The sequence below is a fragment of the Gymnoscopelus braueri genome (genome assembly GCF_963280865.1).
Source record: "Gymnoscopelus braueri genome assembly, chromosome: 23".
NCBI lineage: Eukaryota > Metazoa > Chordata > Actinopteri > Myctophiformes > Myctophidae > Gymnoscopelus > Gymnoscopelus braueri.
In genome coordinates, this window is record NC_137625.1 from 20,023,206 (window position 1) to 20,041,004 (window position 17,799).

The following is a 17,799-nucleotide window of genomic DNA, read 5'->3' on the forward strand; positions in this document are numbered from 1 at the left end:
CATTAGGCTACTCTATACGGTAAGCGTACTGCACATGTGCAGTGTAAAGTGTAAACATTTACCCATAAACAGTCTGGAAATGAACACTCCAGATATTACTGTGTGGCACTCAGCATTTAATTTCTTCATTCCTTTCCCAGATCACAGTTGGGCATGAAGCCACAGGACTTGGCATGGTATTTGCAGACATCCTCACAAGATGCTGTAGGTGTGGAGGATGGTTTTCCATAAAGGATGTCTTCTGGCATTCCACCATCGTCCATAAGCATCGACACGCAAGTCAAGAGGGAATACTTTGCGATCTGCCTAGGATGTCTGTGAGTGTGTGTTACATTTTCCTCCCAAGTAAAGAGCTAATCTATAGTATGATTATCCTGGAACAGTGAGCCATGAGGCTGTCGATTATAACCTACCAATCACACTGGGCCTCTGCAGGCCAGAGTTCACTTCCTTGGTTCTCCGTGCCACTCCTTGAGCTAACTTCCTCAATAAATACATAAAAATACATAAGAAGATAAGGACATTGGATATCATTGTTCTGAAATGTTTTGGTTATCAGAATTAAACTTTCTGTAAAGCTGCATGCTTAGAACACAATCTCACACCGTTACACGTGGATCTAAATGACTTCTCAGTGGAACAGCTACACAAACTTCCCTTTTCACAAAGACTGGCCAAACAGCTGAATGAAAGGTGCAGTTTCATTGAGAAAAATGTAAATAAAAGTGCTGCAGAGTTGTTCTGTTAGCAGATTGTGAAGTGAGAGTGAGAACTGTCTCCAAGGGAATGTCAAGGTTAGCCTTATTAGTTCTACTTCTAAGTGGGGGGATGTTTGAATGCTTTCATTTCAGTTTTCATGTCAGTGGGCTCTCCCATTGACCCCCATACAGAGACGTTTATAAAACCCTGGCCCCAATGTTGGCGTCCAGAGAGGGTCTCTTGTCTCTCTGTGACCAAAGGATCCTGCCATACCAGACAGGCAAAGTCTGACACTTGAGGGAAACAGAGGTGTGAGCTAGATAAAGCTGCCTTGCCCTGTCGCTGCTGTTTGTGCATGTGTCCAATGATAACACATGTCAGCCACTATCACACACTCCGAGTCGCACAGAGGTAACAGAAAGCGCCCAAAGCCCTGGGAAAACGTGGAGGAGCGTGAAATCACCTTGATCCAAAGATTCCTGCCGCATACCAGTCCACTGAACCCACCAGAGCACAGGGGCCCTGAGATGGGCAGCCTGCACACTACGGGGCCACAGGTCGGGAAATAGAGAACAGACACACAGCGACGAGACAAGAAAGAGAAAAGGGTTTAGTGTGAAGCTTAAAAATCGACTTATGTGTTTCCTGCACAAGAGCAGGTAAATCAGTTCATGAGGGTGGGGGGGGGGGGGCTCTCCGGGGATATATACACAGGATTTACTTTGACATGCCACTTTCAAGGCCAGACTTGATTACAGGTTGCCCCATGTGCTGTGAGTCAGGCCTGCCTGTTTGGGTTTTACTGACAGTAGAAGAGGATGCTATGGCTGGAATGCTGTGGTGTGAACAGTGGTGAACACTCCTCCCAGTGCTGAGTGATAGCCGGTGTGCTTCAGCCAGCAGAGCAGATAAAGTGGCCTCTGTGTGTCACATTGCAGCATACTGTATGCTTTCACATCAACTGATTACACCCTATTGCCCTGCGAAACCCAGAGTGTCAGTTTAACTCAGAGTGTTAAAAATTCACCCGCAAGAGTACGTTTTTTACACTCCGGGGTAAAATGTACACTCAGGATTTTTACAGTGTGGAAGGAGGCGAGATGTCCATTCCCAAACATGAAATGTAGGCTACATACATAGATCATGGGTGGTTCTTGCCCTTTCACATGCTATTCTTGTCATGCTATCAGCGTCGCGGAGCAGGCCTCTATCAAGAGTGTCACACATCAAAGCTAGCCTGTCAGTGCCACTTCACCACACTGTGGCTAAGCAGAAGTGGGGAAAGAAGGTGTTTTTCAAGAGAATATGGCTACACATGTAGATGGTCAGACAGAGAAAATTCTCTCACATGTCCCCTCAGAGTCTTGTTGTCGATCATCTGATAATTTGATAATGAATTATTGGGTTACCAACACGACAAAAATAGCACTGAAGTTTAGAAGTGACATTAGGGTTAACCAGTCTTAAGGGATTATGGAATACATGGACAGTAAACATTCCACTTGAGCAATCCCAACTCCTTACAAGCATAATAAGAAAGAGTGCAAGATAAATGTAGCATTAGCTGCAATACACCAGGGTGCAGATATTTGCCTTTTGTTCATTTAGTTTAGTGTATTATTTGCTGTTTGCATGTCTATGACTTTATACTACAGTAACCCCTGCCATTGCATCTTGGAATGTAATCATGAGAGTACTGCGGTGCAAACAGTTAAATTGCAGCAAAACTGCAGAGCTAGATCGGAAAACAAATGGAAAGTCATCGAATCGGCACAGGAAAACGAGGGTGTTTCCCCACACTGTGCCATTGGAATGTTTTGGCTAAAGTGAAAGCCATCATTCAAACCCAAATGCCAACATTTGAAGAGACAATGAAGGGACAGATAGAGACATCCGGGCCTGGTCTTTAGTCTGGGTCTGGAACACAAGTGCGTTTCTTCTCTGTATCTTGGGCCTGGGTCAATGGCTCAGTACCCCCCTGCCTCCCACCCCATCCCCCATCCCCCCCTCCCCTCCTCCCCAGGTCGGTATACAAGTCGTTCGGGAGCTTGCATCACTCACTCCTAGCAGAGCTTCAGAGAACATTTTGCCCCATTCTCTTCTTGAATGCTTAGGAGTGAGAAAAAGGAGAGAAGACCCAGACAAATTAATGGTGAGGGAAGGGAAGAGGGGAGGAGTGTAATGAGTGATGTGTGTGTGTGTGTGTGTGTGTGTGTGTGTGTGTGTGTGTGTGTGTGTGTGTGGGGGGGGGGGGAAAGGGGAAGCCTGGATTAAGTCATGAGCTGTGAGAGACATAGGTTGGATTTTTAGTGGGTGAGGTCACATCCTCTCTGTTGAACAGAGGACAAACTCATCCTTCTCACGTGTCGAAAAGAGTGCACTCTGATGAAAAATATGATCTCTGGTGGTTAATTTAACTGTATGTGTACTGTATGTTGACACCGGGGGGCCACTTGTTCTGCCCCAGCAGTCGGCTCTGAAGTTTCCCTATACCTTAGCTTTCCTTCCTTCATTTGCCTAACACTGCGCAGATGGCACGTTGTGAGCTTGTAGATCGCTATTTTCTATTTGCGACACCATCATACGACAAAGTATGAATCAGGCTTCAAGGCGGTGGAGGACAGAGGGACTCTGGGCCTGGGCCAAGAGGCAGCGTCTGCCTGTCACAAGTGAGTGAGTGTGTGCGGTCAGAGATTAGGGAAGGAAAGGACCCAAACACCAAATTCCGGTGGAGGCGCTCCTGTAGCAGCTGTGGCTTTCTGAGTGGGGAAGGATGCCGGACAGCTGGAGGGACCCGATTGGCTGGCGAGGCTGTGGAGAGGGCGTGTCCCTGGCCATGGCCATGGCTTCTTCTCTGTGAAGTCTTAAATGAGACGAGTGACAATTCATCAGGGACAGGATGTCCAATAGGAAGACGGACCCCTAGGGGTAGATGGAGGGGCCTTGCAGCTGGCCACACGGTGACCTTGGTATCAAACCAAAGCTGAGTCTCGCTCCCTTTCTCCCTCTTTTTCTCTCTATCCCTTTCTCATAAGCACACTGTGCCTATAGAAAAGAACGAAAAAAAGGCATTAATCAGCAGGAGAGAGCAGAGCAGTTTCCAGTAAGTCATTTTCTGTACGTTTATTTTAAGGCGACGGGGCCTCGCCGGTCCACAAATAACATTGCTTTCTTCGTCTCTCGACTTCCCCCGGTCTTTGCAACATTTCCTCTGCAGCACACTTTACATTTCCCTCCTGAGAGAGAAGAGGAAACGGGGGCCCTCGCCATGTGAAGGAAAGTGCTTTGAACGCGGCTCAAGCAGTGCCATACGCTCCTTATAAACGGCGAGCAGGGGAGGATTCAGAGGCAGACTTGCCAGGGGCCCCAGTCTGTCTGGGAGCTGCCTGCAGCTTTCCTGTGTGTGATGCATGCACACCACTGGGCCTCCTCAGCTTCAACGAGCAGCATAAAGAGGCCTCTGTGAGGCTGACTCAGCTCTACTCTTAATTCACCTTATTGGTCTCATTGCTTGATTCAATTCAGAGGGAAGGCTCAAGAGCGGCTGGTCCCTCAGGGACCGCAGGTCCCGCCCCCCCCCCCCCGTCCCCGTCAACAGAAGCCCTATCCATTCAACCAGAAGGATGGAAAATGTCCTGTCATTGGCATGGAACTTGGAACCCGCCTCAATAAACAGCCCCTGTGTAGCTACTACAATTAAAGAGTGACCATCCATGACCTGTAGCCATGGCAAATACAGTAAAAAAGTTGTGTTCGTTTAACTAAACTCTGTGAGTATGAAAAGTGTACCCAAATGGACTGGGAGGGTTGAACACATAAGGGTACAACCCTTGGGTTTTTATTTATTTTACATTAACACTCTTTTTTTACTGTGTTTTATTACTGTGAACCGATAATTCAATAAAGCTACATAAATGTAGTGTCTCCCTGAGGTAATTGCTTTTTCTGGCTCCACAAAATGTCATTGTATTGAAATTGAAACCATTCTAGGAATCTTGGCTGACTACAGTACAGCGTTGCTTGCGGCACAGACTACGTTTACAGAATATGGAGGGCAGAGTGGAGGAACGTCCGAAATGTGGGCAGCCGGGCCTATTCAGCGCCACATTGTACTGCACTGACCCACAAACCACTAACCAATTCTTTACCAAATGCATGCCACTTGATCTCACCACTAGCATGCTAGTAAGGCAAACAAACACTCTCTGGGTGATGGTGAAATCAAACAGATTCCCTTGTGCGTTGCGTAATTTAGCATTCCACAAGAGCCCTAAAAGAAAAGCAAGGCAGAAAGCAGGGCATACTGGCCTTATCTGGAGGAAATGCCATGATAGGAATTAGAGCGATGACGGTGTGGCTGGCATTGCGACGGCATCGCTCTCCTCCGCGTTCCCCTGGCTCATAGCCCGGCTTTGATCTTCTCGTGCCAGGAGGCCTCCGCGGAGGTCCAGTGGCACAGAGGTGTGGTCTCAGTAGGGCTCCAGACCTGCTTGTCAGCCTGGTAAGCTACATCAGTACGGGGCTGTATCCACTGGGCCGTGCTTCGCTTTGACCAGTCGAGGGACTTCGTATACTGCCCACCATTACTGTTATCAGCTCATCTGTAAAGCTAAGTGGGCATTATGACACACAACACGCCTACAACGGAGCCAGTATGAGGTTAGCTGTTGCCCCATCCCCAGATATAAAGATTAAGTCTGTGTTCTTCATGAATCCTCCCCCTAAAAAAATACTAAAAGTTTTCTTTTGGCCATAGTTGGCTCTGTCTCTCTTCAAAACAATATGGTGGTCACCATTTCCCTTGTCTTTTTCCCATGACACATTACTTTGGGTGCAGCCCTTTTTAGCTCAGAGAGCTTAAAATCCTGTTCAACGGGCTGAGCCTTAGAAAAAGAGAGGGAGCAAAAAGTACTTTGGCGGTAGTGAAAACCAGTTTGAATCCAAACCTGGAGATTAGTCTTAATCAAATGACAACCTTGAAGGACTAGATACTTGTGTTTCATTATTGAGCTAAGGGTCCCCCCAAGCTACGAGAGGTGGATTAGGGTGACACATGACACAACTTGCTATGCACCAACTATGCATGCACACAGACACACACACACACACACACACACACACACACACACACACACACACACACACACACACACACACACACACACACACACACACACACACACACACACACACACACACACACACACACACACACACACACGCACACACACGGACACACACACACGCACACACACACTCACACACACTCACACAATTACACGATTCACTTCACACTCAAGCAATACACACGATATACAATACGATCCATCTAAAATATTCCCACAAGGACTGCCCTGTTCAGTCTATCAGGCCTATTAATAACAGATACCTCCCAGAAGAAAACTTTTTCCTCTTGCCTGAGGTCAGTGAAGAGGAAGTCATCAATTCTTCCCACCGAAACTCTGGGAGGAGTGGGACCCATTCTTTCCAACTCATTCTAATCGTTGTTATTCAGATGTCAGCCTTGAGCCAGCCCACACCGGTCCACTTGTATGAGATCAGGGAGAGGGGGGTTCACAGTACTTCTGGCCCTGGGCTGCGATGCTCAGGCTGATCCTAGGCCAGAGCTTCCCAGGCTCAAGGCCTTGTCCCTGGGGAGCGCTCGTGCAGTTCCGGCCATGTCGCTCTGAATCCTCTGCAGCCTCCAAAGTGGGAGTGTAGCCAAATTATAGTGACCCACATACAGCATCCATCCAGAGGATGTGCATCTAAAATGTCAAACATATAGCCAAGAAAAAAGTTTAGGTAGACTGCCTGGATGCACATGGATCAGACTCATAACAGACCTACAAGGTTTGTGATCAAAGTATATTTGAACTGCTTTATAACCTGATGAGAGTGTACACGTAGTGGGGTGTCTCCCACCTGGATTATCTGTTTAATTAGCACCCTGTAAATTTATACATCCAGTAACAACTGTACCTACAGTATAATAAACTATAAACTGGCTATGAGCAGAGATGTCACTCTTCAGTGTGGCTATATGTTTTGAAACACTCAGCCATGGCATTCTCATGGAAATGGAAGCACCCGGTCAGACTGATTCTACGACAACCTTGGATGTCTTTTGTTTCCGTTGCTTATGTAATTGTTGATAACAGGAAGTACAGAGGCATATGTTATGGTTGGAGCTCCGGCCTGAGCTCAAGTCCTTGGTCAGGATTCCCACTGTCACTGAGGAAATGAAAGCACAGGGAGGATCTCTTTATGGTTAGCCCATGAAGACATAAATACTCACTGGGAGAAGCAAGACTTTCAATGGGCCTGCCGGAAAACTGATGAACAGGCAAAGAACATATTGCACAAGAGGAGAGAGCTTGTCGCAGGCATTGAAACCTCTCAAAGCACACAGGGACACAAATGTTGCATTTGATTCATTGTCCTCCAGTTGTGCTGTTGACCTGATACAAAAGGAAAAAAGGAAAGAAAGCAAACATGCTTGAGGAATCTATGAAATGCAGAGCGTGGGAGGAGTGGCTTGACACATGTGGCTAGACATGAAAACAACCAGAGCTTTCAAGGTGCGGCTTCTCTCATACAGCCTGTTGCATTCTCGCCTGTCAGTCTGATATGCGCTCTCAGATGTGACGGAACTGAGTATGTTTGTATTCCATAGGGTTTCCAGAGTTCAGTCTGTGCCCCCGGGGCATGCAGATATGGGTAACTGCGAGGGGCCATTGGAAGTCCCTCGTTCCCACACACAGTCGGCTGCAAGACATCACATCTTTTATGCACGATCATGACGCTATGGGACTCTCACGTCAGTTGCTACATCGATTGCAGCACATGTACAAACAATATGGAGGAATGCCATTCTTTTTCTCAAGCACACAGGTTAATATTCAGAGAACCTGCCAGGCGCGAGTGTGCACTTTGTATGAAAGCCCATGCATGCTCATAAACACATAGGAAAACAGATTGACAGTACCATCAAGACGCAAATAAATTGAGGGAGACAGGCAGACAGACAGTGAGTTAAACAACATGCAGTGAACAAACAGGGTGGTATAGAGATAGGCTGCTGAGGTCATGCATGCAGCCTCTATTGCATTCCGCAGAGAGGAACAACAAAGGTGTCAATGACCAACAACAGCTGGGTCTGCTTCCTCAAGAGAGTGGTGTCTGCTGCATGGGGAACATGATACAGTCCTTTCCCTCTGTGCACTGACTACAACAGCTTTCATGACATCTGATATTGCAACGCACATGGCCACGTCCAGTCCGATCGTCTTGACATGACATCAGGAAGCACTCAAATCTAGACGGACAGAGGACATATGTTGCTCTCGCCCAAGTCGCAAAAAAATGTGCTTCTTCTCATCTGGCAGATAAGAAACACAAATACATGACATGCAGTGGTAGAGAGAGCTTGTATCTACGGGAAGGGAGAGAGAGAAAGTGATAACACATTCTCTCATGCTACAATCATTTCCTCCCTCCGGCATCATGGTTTCTGCATCGACAGCGAGCTCACCAGCTGAGAGGAGGATGTGCTGGTGAATATGCCTCGGCAGCAACATACAGTAAATGGAAGATAAGCGACACTGGATTTTTTTTCCCAGTATAGCCAGTGTAGCCTGTCAAAGGCTGTGTTACCAAACCGTCCACCGGAGGTTGCAACGTCATCCGTTTTGTTCAAGCTGAACATTAGTGTAGGAAGTGAAGATGCAGGGTCATCTAAATCATCACAGTGGGTTTCACAGTATAATAAGCAACAGCTACTGTACTTGACACTTCACTCTATACTTCACACCACACCCTCAACATCCGAGTTAAACATTCACACCACACAAGTCCACAGCCCCGTCAGTGTGCTGCCATAGAACCTATCACAGGGTCTCACAGATCGTAGATACCATATACAGTAGCGGTGCAATCGATTATATACTTTCGTTTTTTTTATACCAAAAATGGCAGGTCTACAAGCTCACGACGTGTCACATTGCGAGCTCGTACTTGTAGATTGGCTATTTTTGCACAACACTGTTGTATGATGAAGTATAAAATAAGGCTTAAGTCGTTAATCAGAATAATGGATATATTAAAATCTATTAAATATTTTTGCGTTGTTTCGTTGATATACTTACTGTATATATATACATACATCAAATTATTATCCAAAAAAACTTGCTTCTCGATTATTCTATTAATCTAAAAAGTAATAAAAAGAATAATTGCTAATCTTGATCTGAGAACGAAGATGTTTCTATTAGCCTGGTTCCAGACGAATCTGCCATTGCAAAAAAAAAAGAAATTGCCCTCGGCAGATTAGGTCTGGCCCCTCTCAACAGAGATTGTATTTCTCTGCCTCCGAAGTTGTGAGGGACCAATCAGGGCCCAGTATGCAAATATGGGGCGGGTTTATCACCAGAGGCATTTTTGGAATTTGCCCCTCGGAAATGTTCCACACAGAGATTCCAGACTAATATCTACGCAGTGATATTAGTCTGGCCATTCCAGGCTAGTTTCTATGACTGCCGGTGATCGCTCAGCTCTTAGTTTGCCCACAGACGCTGACTTAGGACTGGGTCAGGAACTCTGATGTTCTCAGCCACCTATATGTTCTCCTTTGACCTCTGTTCACCGCTGAGACCCAGCTCTCTCTCCGACATGAGGTGACGACGGCAAACGGGCACGTGCCAACACGTCCAGCTCTTTGCCCTCTCCTCTCATCATACCGAGCATGTTTTCTCACTCAGGCTTTAGGCACCGAACGTGTTCCCACAACTCTTCTTTCAGATGATAATAGAGATTTGCTAAGTTTTATGTAACCCCTTGCCCTGCGAGGAAGAATATATCGGAAAATCATCATCCCTCCAATGTTGTGTACAAGTTCAACCACATAGCAGGAGACATGGTGGCATGACTGAGCAGCCTTTCTATAAAACATATAAATGCCTTGCTTTATGAGAAGAGAGGTATCCAACATGTCTACCCGGGCCCATATGCTGGCTGTGTGTGTGTGTGTGTGTGTGTGTGTGTGTGTGTGTGTGTGTGTGTGTGTGTGTGTGTGTGTGTGTGTGTGTGTGTGTGTGTGTGTGTGTGTGTGTGTGTGTGTGTGTGTGTGTGTGTGTGTGTGTGTGTGTGTGTAGACTGGCCACAGGGTAGACCCCATGCTTCAGTCAAAGATATATTGAAGCCAATTAAGCTTCACTCATGTTGCCACATCAAATGGCTGCTCCCCAAGTTAATGGGACCAGTTGTTTTTGCATGTTATTGTCCCGCCGATGTGATTTAAGTCTGAAAGACACACATCTGAACCTGTAGAGGTTTAATCTTATTTCCAGATGTTTCATCCCCTGGCCATCGCTCACATGTGCAAAGAATTTCAGAGAGCATGCCTTGTGGAGCTTTACATCATCTGACATAGGAAATGCATTCATGTTGCAAGGCATATGAGCCACTTCAAAACTGAAAGCTGATGTGAATATTGCATACAATCACTGGCTGTGGCTCCTCGGCAGCCCAGAGGTGCTGCAGTTCAGTCTGACTGTAATGGAAAACTGTGTGGGCCGAGGGCTTATTGACGTCGCATCTCAGAGAGTGTCCAAGAACACATGAAAATGCTTTTTGCAATGTCATAACACGGAGAAGAGGGACTGCTATGCCGTCGACTACAGCAGCGGATTGTGCTGCAGATCAAACGGGCCTGGCCTGGGGCACGTTATATCAGATTTCATTTTGGGTTGAGGCCCTTCATTCATTTCTGACATTTACAGTTGGATCAGCGAGCCCCTCTTCGAGGCCTCTTGGCTCTCACTCTGCACTGAGGCCCCATCAGCCACTCTGGAAAAACCCAGTGCATCTGATTCACATTGCCTGGCTCCACTTGTGTGTTCCGTTTGGCCCGTGCCGCTGGAGGAGGAGAGCGGGCCAATTACCAGCCGCCACTCCGAGACGACCATGATGTCATCCTCCCCTCTCCGCCATAACAGGCTGCAGATGAGAAGGCGGCTAGTCCCAGCCCTGTGAGCTTAAGTAAAGCAGAAGACGGATAAAAATGGCATTGAATATCTACGAACAATTGCATCTTTCGGAATCTGCTCTCAATTATTGCCAATTACAGCGGTCCCTGATGCGTTACAGCCTGCTAACAGTGCAGCACTCGTCCTAAAGTCGGTGTGGATAATATCATGTCATTTATCTCATGAGAGAGAGAAAGAAAAAAACACTTAAGATTGATAACAGCCCAAGAGAAAATAATGTGAGAGAATGGCTTTTAAGGCCTGTTGATGTCATAGTTGTGGGACAGAAGTGAAGCCACTAAGGCAGGACCTCCGTATGGTGTAAATGGGGCCACGCCCACGAGTACAAAACACCTGTGTGATGTAGTGTGGCCCTCTGGCCTCCTACACTGCCCAACCTGACACACCTTCATTGTGTGGAAAGCCACAGTCAGCCAACTGTGTCCTCAGATATCAAAGGGGAGGTCTTGACAATGATGCTGGGAGTGGCGCTCACAAACACTGTGTTATACACACCCCCCCCCCCCCCCCACACACACACACACACACACACACACACATGGGCAGACAGACGCACACAAATCCCAATGCGGCAAAACACACGCACACTCTAATGACACATGGGCATACACACACGTGCACCCTTCAGTGAATGTCTTAAGTACAATCCCAGAAGGCCTTGCATTTTCGAGGAAACGAGCGTGGAAGCCACATCAGTGGATCTCTCTCCTCCCTGCAGGGACCTGTGGGCTGTGACAGACCTCCTCTCATTTCCCTATGTAATCTATCTCAAACGCCCCACAACCACATACTTCATATAGACTGGGCTTCTGCAGAGGACAGCTATCCTGAATCTGTCAGTATAGATTCAAGAAGGAGCGAATCTCCCACGTAAATTTATAGTTGCATGAGGCTGTGATTATGTTCCGCATGTGATATGCGTCAACAAACAATAAAATCTTACAATAAGTCCTCATATAAATGTTTTGTGAATGTTGATTTTATCACCCGAGAGTGCCGTCGACCACCGGCAATTGTTTTTTATTGGATGTAGAAGCAAAGATTGTGTCAAAATGTGGGAAAAAGATAAGTGAACCCTATGTCAGTCGTGAAAATTATAGGTTCATACAGATGGTATTCCTACACAGTATGCTGAGCAGAAGTCTTACATTTCACAAAGTGACACCAGGTGAAGTCCACTGCCAGCTGACAGATGTCCAAGGTGTATTTTACGTTTTGTGTTTTGCGGTTGCTCACAAGAGCAGCCAAAGTCAATTAGTGAAGTCAACATACGCACTGTGAAATAGAAATACAGTCTCATTCTGCAGAGGATGTGATGAAGAGAAGAAATATACACTTTAATTGAGCTGATGGGCGCAATCTCGAGTCCCCCCCGCGCACGCAACTTAATATGCATTATCAAGAGTGCACAGCCTTTGCTGTGGGAGAGGAAAGAGCTTTGATGGTAAATTCCTCTCTAAATCTTCACAAGCCATGGTTCAGTTATACGTAGCTCAGGGGAGGGTCGGTGAAGTGGGGTCAGGCACCCAACCTCAAGTCACATACTGGAGCAGGCTGCATGAAAGGAGGCCCTTCCCTTTACGTATAAGGCAAAAAGTACATGCTTATGTATAATACTTAATTATAATAAGGTAAGTTAGCTCTAATTGTGTCCATTTTCAGCTGAAAGTGCTGACATTACAGAGCAAAGCCAGAGGAGAGTCTTGGGTTCAAGAGGAAATGACCACAGCTTCAGCCTGGAAAACATGCCCAAGTCTCGTCAACCATGCCTGTTGAACGGATGGTAAACACCCATGGAACAATACATTTCTCTCAATGAGCTCTGTATCATGTTCTTTTCCGCGGCGTAGCGGCTAGTTTACACTTCGTAAAACCGCGTCACTCACAAAATGTTGACACGTCAAATTAGGCTTTACTCTGCACTCTAAGAGGATCTGAATCTTGTCAATGTGTCTTTGGGGCTGTGTCATACAGACTGCGTGAGCTATGCCCTGTTTCGCATTCCTCTGCCATCCAACCTCTGTCCTGCCTGGACTTTCCCACAGAACCCTAAACCCTGTGAATGAGAGTGGGCCTTTGTTTCAGGCATTTTTTATCCTGATCCCAGCAACTTCCCCATGGTGGAATGCAATAGGAATGCCAGCGCCAGCTACCTGGCATTAGAGAGTCTTTGTCCGGAAATAGGAGAGGCTGAAGCAGAGAACAGGTCAAAGAGGTTTGACAATGGATAGCTCACTCTCAAGGTGCCCAGCCCATATTACTGTGCAAATGAACAGCACAACCCGGGTCAATTTCTGAAACATGGCAAGGTGCACCATGGAGAAGCTAAAAAAGCACTTTGTCTGCAACTAGGCCAGTTTCCCTAAGAGCTCAATGCAGTACCTGTCACAAGACTTTCTTCCACTGTACAAATCATTAACTGGCTTGCCGGTGTAGCAACTGATTGGCATGCATACACAAGCACAATTGAAAATGTGTGTCGGCTGCAGTTAACAGGTTGCCATGAGCTTATCGGTGGCTGAGAGCTGGAGCAGAAAGGAAGGGGTTAACCTCAAGGTGTAATTCCATTCGTTCCTGTATACTGACACATTGGTTTAGTTGTGGGAGGCAAAGGGTTCCACAATGGGGATTTTGTATGACACTGATCAGAGTATCAGTGTAGTGTTATATATTTTGCATCAATGTTAAGAAAAGGCCGCACATAGCCACACTCATCCCATAGTCAGGGATCCCTGAAGAAGACCTTTCCAGGTCGAAACGTTGGTATTCCTTTTTATAAATTATCCTGCATCGTGGATATGAGTGTGCAGCCTTTTCTTCACTTTTAAACGTATTTACCAAGGTCAGCAGCACCTCATCAATACTGGTGTGCGCCCTTCTCCTGTTTGTTTGCCATATGTTTTGCATCAGCAATAATTTGTGATTTATCATCCAAGCTTGGTGACATCATAGCAGATATGTGGGTTTTTAACCACTTAAGCCCTAAATACTTTGTCATACAACAAAAAGCTCATAATGCATGGCATCAAGACAAGTTGTAAGCTTGTAGAGCTGCAATTTTATTCCACATTTTTCACATGTGTGATTTTCTTTTTCTTTCAAAATGTTTGGCCTATAATAACATGTCCAAAATAGGGACGCCAGGTTGAACGTGGTTAAATGACCCTATACCCTCAGGCTATACGGTCAGTTACAAACCAGGATTTTACCAAATCACAATACAAAACGAATCTGCTGTAAGCGTGGGAACAAGCAAATGGCGGTCTACATGTCAGAGCAGGAGTTTGCTTTGTGGCGGTATGCACCGACAGACAGTTAACTGGGCCCGTCAGTAAAGCCATTTCAGCTGTAATGTGAGCAGGCCTATGAGACTAGGGCTGATCTTGCCTGAGTCCCACAGTCTGATGATGAGGACCTGAGATAAGGTGCTGAGGGGTAACGACAGGCCAAAGCAGACATGGCTGGGACATCAGGTCACAAATCCTTACATGTATTGGCTGCAGTTACCAAACAGCCTCACTTCCTGAGAGAACCACCAGAGAGAAAGCTATTACCTTTGCCAACTGGTCAGTTCAGTCCCCTGGATCAAATACATTTGTTTGTTTGTTCAAACAAATCAAGACACACATTTTAAGTAAAACAAAACTGAAAGATAAAGGGCTCTTCAATTATTAACCATTGAATTACTGTTTCACCTGATATTTTTATTAACCATTGAATTACTGTTTCACCTGATATTTTGGATTGATTTAACGGAGGGTGTGGGTGAATACGTCGAGGGTGAATAGACCTAAACACTGACCATTGACTGTAGGTTCTGACAAAACTCAACCAAATCTGATCCACGCTTTTCCTTTAGTGTTGTAATTTAGCTATGGCAGTTGGACTGCAACATGCTCCCTAGAAAACCCAGCAGATGTGCTCTTTATTACCCACAGGCCGCCAAGAGTCCAAGGGAGTTGAAGTGAACAAGGGAAGAGAGTCTGTCGTCCAGGCTCTCTCGTTCTCTCCAGAGAGGAAATTTATGAACTCAGTGGGAAAAGATAAGGCCAGTTCCTCGACATGACAGCCCATAAGGGTAGATAAAGAATTCCGCCGAATTCCACACCAGTTAAGTATATCCATAGACAACAGCACTTTTTTGCCGTCTGAAATTCCCAGCCTATCATGGAAACACTAGCCTGCATTCAGGCCAGCTGGTGCTGGCCTGAATGTGAACTGAGGTTGACCATCTTGAAAGTAATGACATAGCCATGAGGTCACCAATCAAAGTACATCATAGTCATGCCTTCCAATACTACCAGAAGGTTGCAACACCTGACTGCACAGCTGAAGTTGAGATGAAGTTATAATGGGTAGAAATGTATAATTGGCCAATGTTTACCCCTAGTAGACCATATAGAATTAGGTCATTCCAATCAAGGATTTTCATTTTATGAGCAAACACACATAACTGCATTCTATTATCTGATTCTTTGACTAAAGGAGGAAAAATCTAAGTCATGCTGCAGACATTTGCCTTCAGTTCTTGTTTGCTATTTACAATCGACTTCACCATGGTCACCAGGCCTTCAGAGAGCGTGCAGAGAGAATCATTTCCTATTCGAAACTACATTATGCAACTACAGGACGAACATACAGTATGAGCTGGTTTGCCACCCCCAAGCATCCAGAGATCTTCTGATAGGTTGTGCAGGATTAAAGTAGATTAGGACAGTCATGACAGGGCTTGTTAGTGTATCTTGGGGGGTAAGTCAGTCTCAGCATTAAAGTGGGACATCTTCCCCTCCTTACTGATCTCATAAATACAACTGAAGGAGCATTCATCAATTCATCCACTTCAAACAAGCAAGTCTATCTTCCATTCAAAACTGCTGTTCTGAACGGATGAAACGGAGGCTGCTTCGGGAACAACAAACAAGTGTATTTCCTTTCTATTGTTGTAAGAACAAAAAGAGAATTTGGAAGAACTCTTCTGAACTAGACAAGCAAAGGCAATAATATAAGGCCTCTCTGACTATTCCTGGGCAAGTGGAAACAAAATTAGATTTTGAAAAGACATTATCTAACACAAACTCCACTTTCGGGGGGCTGGAACGTTGGCTGGTTAAGAGATATGTCACTCATATTCAAGTCTTTCAAAGTTAAGCACAGCCATTGATCTAGGCCTTAAAATCCACAACGTAAAAGTGGGAAAATATAAGAGTTGTTCTCAAATAGCCAAATCCCATTTTCTCCAAGACGCATCATATCTTATACTCACATAGTAACTGGTAAACACACATCAACAAAACTCTAAAAAGTATTAATGGCCCTCCAAACTTTTATCCAAATAAAACAGGGGGATTCTTAAGTGTTGCCACATTGCTACTTCTATGGAATATCTGCCAAGCTACTCGCCTACATGCCTCCTGTCTCTACGATCTCAAAGGGACACCACATAACCACTTGGAATGTAGTTGTCTTTACCTCACTTTTGCTCTGTCAATCCCTGCCGCTACTGGGCAAATGGCATGCCCCAAGGTGCATTGAGGTGCCTTAATGCTTAGGTAGCCAACACTAAAAGCTTCTGCAAAGACTGTTATTGTCCATCCATACAGTGTTCATATCCAGGTTAGACCTGAAGATCACACAATAGAAGTGCAGACATCAGGCAGCTGTGACTTACACAAACTAAGATGTCCCTTCAGTCAGGCTTTAAGCGTAGCCTCAAGGTGTGCTACCTGTATCATGTGTGTCTGCGTTGTGCCAACGTGTGGCTAGACAGCTGGCCATCTAAACTGTGGCACATGCCTGCCATCTCCAATAATAAAAGAAAATCACATTGTAGCACTTGGTTAGTGTTTCAGCCATTGATAAAAGGCTGTGAATAATGAATAAACACCCACAGAATAAGTTATTGTATCCCACTGAATTCAATATTGTAAGTATATTCTCCTTGGGCTGTGCTTTGTGTTAAGATCATTGTTTAAAGTTTCAGCTTCATAATATAGGGCAGTCTCTCTGGTTCCTGCAGGAAGGCATACACCAGCTGGGTCCCTTACAAAGATACGTATTTTGTTTATATGGACCTTCTGAACATCTGGCCATCTTACTTGCATTATGAAAAATACATGAACTTCGCATAGATCTGGGTATCGTATTGTGTTTTCACCATTTTCAGGATACATTCTATTTTTGTACTAATAAGAGACAACATAATCAGAGACTTAGGAATAAGGTGACCTTGTGCCAAAAACCAAATGTACAAATGTGCCTAACAATATCCCTGAACCAAATTTAGTGTTAAGTTGTCTTGTCCATATACAGCATTGTCCATCATCTTTGTCGGTTGTGTCTGTGATCGAGGAACCGGAAGTAGTGATGCCATTTACTCATATTGGATGGTGAAACAGGACAAAAAAGCACACTTTTAGCACAATGCCATCAAAGTAGACTTAATTTGGGCAAGTGAAATAGCTGAATTGATTATGTATAACCCCTGGCAGAAGTTCTCTAGCGCAACAATTTATGGATTACCAATATCACTGTAATTGTAGTTCAACGTCACTGTAATACTGTGGCATCTGTCAGACCAGTTCCTATTTCACCCAGCAGAACCAGTGTCGCACAGTAAACATGTCAGAAGGACCCAAATGGTTACACTCACAGAGTTAACCACTTAAACCAAAAACTTAGTTGATCTGGGTCCCCCAGGTGTGTATACTTGGTACCCTCCTCCCCCGTAAAAAACAAATATCTTCATCGAAAATAATCTACAAGGTCATAATGTGTTGCACTGCGACACGTTGTGAGTTTGTAGATTGGCTATTTTTGCTGAACGTTTGTCCCCAGAATAGGGACACAAGGGTTGATGAGGATTTTTACTGTGTGCAGTCCACAGGACATAAATGTATATATATGCAGTCGCACCGCTTTAGTTTGACTCTGGGAGGGATATACCCCTATAGAGCAAGCAGTGCTTGTGCTTAATGGCATCAGGATGACTAAGCATGAGGCCCACTGCCTGTGGCAGCGTGCAGACATGTTCCATTCTGTCAGTACCCCAGCAGCA

At 45.4% G+C, this 17,799-nt stretch overlaps 1 protein-coding gene across 1 annotated transcript in view; it reads left to right on the forward strand.

The window, feature by feature from the left end:
* The window catches only part of llph (LLP homolog, long-term synaptic facilitation factor), a 152,723-nt gene that overhangs the window by 115,088 nt on the left and 19,836 nt on the right, over positions 1-17,799 (forward strand). The window lies entirely within an intron of this gene.